Source organism: Schistocerca gregaria, chromosome 2, assembly GCF_023897955.1.
Source record: "Schistocerca gregaria isolate iqSchGreg1 chromosome 2, iqSchGreg1.2, whole genome shotgun sequence".
Lineage (NCBI taxonomy): Eukaryota > Metazoa > Arthropoda > Insecta > Orthoptera > Acrididae > Schistocerca > Schistocerca gregaria.
In genome coordinates, this window is record NC_064921.1 from 810,150,595 (window position 1) to 810,153,410 (window position 2,816).

At 39.8% G+C, this 2,816-nt stretch overlaps 1 pseudogene; it reads right to left on the reverse strand.

The window, feature by feature from the left end:
• Nucleotides 1-2,293: 2,293 nt before the first annotated feature.
• Nucleotides 2,294-2,411, reverse strand: LOC126337282 (5S ribosomal RNA; annotated as a pseudogene).
• Between the last annotated feature and the right edge of the window lie 405 nt (nucleotides 2,412-2,816).

Here is a 2,816-nt window from a genome sequence, read left to right on the forward strand (position 1 = left end):
ACTGCATTGTTTCGTCTGGTTTTACAGTTATGTTGTTCACTTCCATAGTCAATATCTATCATTAGTGTCTGTTTTTAGTAAGAGATACCACTCATTACTGTGGATATGAATAGTTCAGTAGGAGGATGGTTTCTGTCTACACCTGGAATATAACAACAAAATAAGCGGCTGCGGCATCCGCCACTACATGCAGTACGCTACTCTAATACCTGAAACTATCTGTACTAAAGAAAGAAAAACTATTTTCCTGGAAGTACTGCGAACACACTTCCAAAGGAAGTGCACAAAATTGGATGCAAATGTGCCTAGTGCAATTCAGTTGATATTATTCATTGAGTCTTTACTAGCGTTTTCCACAGACTATTACGTTTGTGATTGTCGTTGCCTCTAAATTTCTTGCTATATTCTTCAGTTATTTGTACTTTTCATGAAACGAAAGTTATTGACAAAAGCACATGTACATTTAAACAATTATGGAACATTATATTCACACAATGTCAATACTTCTATCTTCACAAGGTCAAAACTATTGCGTGATCCGAACAAAAGGCAAATAATTACAATCTTATACAGATCCTGTCACCCACAGATGCCATTGTACTGTATTCAGTATATATAATTATACAACGGTGTGACGGACCTCGGAAAGTTGGACTGTGTTACAAAAATCTTAACAAATGTATTCCTGAGTACATTTTGGAACCTCGGTATATTTCATTAAAGGTGCGTAAAGTTTCTTGTATTCTCTAACCAAGCTCATGCACGGTGTTTTTACTATCGCTGGTTAGGAAAATTTTTCCGACATCTTTTTATAGCCACCATGTTGTGTCTATTAATTCTTGACAATTTCGCTTAGAATTTTAATTTTTCTTCTCATCATTGCTTAATGAGGAGGCCAAAATTATTATTCTTTCATTTGCAACGGTATTCTTCTTGTAAATACAGCTGCGATACATGACTGGCGTCTTTATCCTTTTCGTGGTTCAATAATTTTTGTTTATAATTGAGAAATGACTTTTCGTGTGGTAACTCCACCCTAATGCTCACGAAAATAGCTCAGATACTGTGATACAGAAGTCATGACTTCCTCTAAGAACATCGTTTTAATGAGTATGCTACTACAGCCTAATATAAAGTAATGTATTGTCTCCAAAACTATTCTTAGGTATGGGACATTTATCTTAAAGGCAAAGATAATTTTATAGTCCATAAAAGTAAAAGCTGAAATATTTCTCTTGGGTTTTGTTTCTCATTCGGGATCTTTCCGCATTTATAAGGATCAATTCCCTAATTTTAGACATCACGCTACAGTAGGCCTTATATATTGAAATTATACATTATAAATAGTGAAGGAGAATATATTATTAATGAGTCTCTGTTATGTGTATTTGTTGTGTTTATTGAACTTATGGATGAACGCCACGAACCTATGCACCAACCTAATAATATGCTGTCCGACACTTCCCGGAAAGAGCTCGGTCGAAACTTCAATAGTAAACCTCTCCTTTACGCACACTGAGTCTTTTTTAACATCTGCCAATGTGATTTTCTGAACACCTCTGTAACGTTCTCGCCCCGAATAAACGATTCCGTGACGAAATGCTCCGCTCTTCGTTGGATCTTTTCTGTCTCTCCTTCAGTCCTACCTGGTAAGGGTTCCAGATTGATGAATAACACTCAAGAATCGTTCAAAGATGCGTCTTTTAAGCCACTTCTTTCGTTGATGAGATACATTTCCTTGAGATTCTGCCTTTCAGTCTCAGTCAGGCGGTTACTTTACCTACTGTTCGTTTTATGTGGTCATTCCACTTATGGTCGCTCTGGATAGATACTCCTTGATATTTTAAGATATGTACTGTTTCCAGGAATTGGCCACCAAGAGTGTGGCTGTACAGGAGTGGATTTCATTTGCTGTGTATTCTCCGTGTTTTACATTTATTTATGTTCAGGGTCACCTGTAGGTCATTACACAAATTAGCACTGTCTTCTGGTGTTACTACTTCCTTATAGACAACCGCATCATCTGCGAACGATTTTAAAGAGCTTCCGACGTTTTCTAGTAGATCATTTATAAACGCAACTCCACCCGAACACAGCTTGAAGGCCCAACGGTGCCGACCGGCCGCCATGTCATCCTCAGCCCATAGGCGTCACAGGGTGTGAATGTGGAGCAGCATGTTGTCAGGTCAGCACACCTCTCTCCCGCCCCTATGTCAGTGCTGAAGACCGGAGCCGCTACTTGTCAGTCAAGTAGCTCCTCAGTTTGCCTCACAAGTGCTGAGTGCACCCCTCTTGCCAACAGCGCTCGGCAGACTGGATGGTCACCCATCCAAGTGCTAGCCCAGCCCGACAGCGCTTAACTTCGGTGATCTGACGGGAATCGGTGTTACCACTGCGGCAAGGCCATTGACATTAGGTCATTTATATACGTTGCAAACAGTAACGGTCCTAAGGTGTACTCGCGAAATTATCCTTACATTTGCCGATTTTGCTCCTTTAACACTGACGAGTTGAGTTTTAACTGCAAGGAAGTCCTGAATCCAGTCGCAAATCTCGTCCAACATTCGTCAAGCTCGTATTATCTTTTTCACTAAGCGGCAGTACGACACGGTGTCAGTGCGAGGTCGAGGAACGCAGCACCAATCTAAGTGTCGTTATCTACATCGCTATGGATCTCATTGAGAAATACAGCGACCTGAATTTCACAAAACCTTTGTTTGTGGAATCGATGTTGATTTTTGTAGAGGAGATTTTCATTCTCCAAAAACGTCACAGTTCTTGAGCATAAAATGTTCCATAATTTTACAACAGACTGA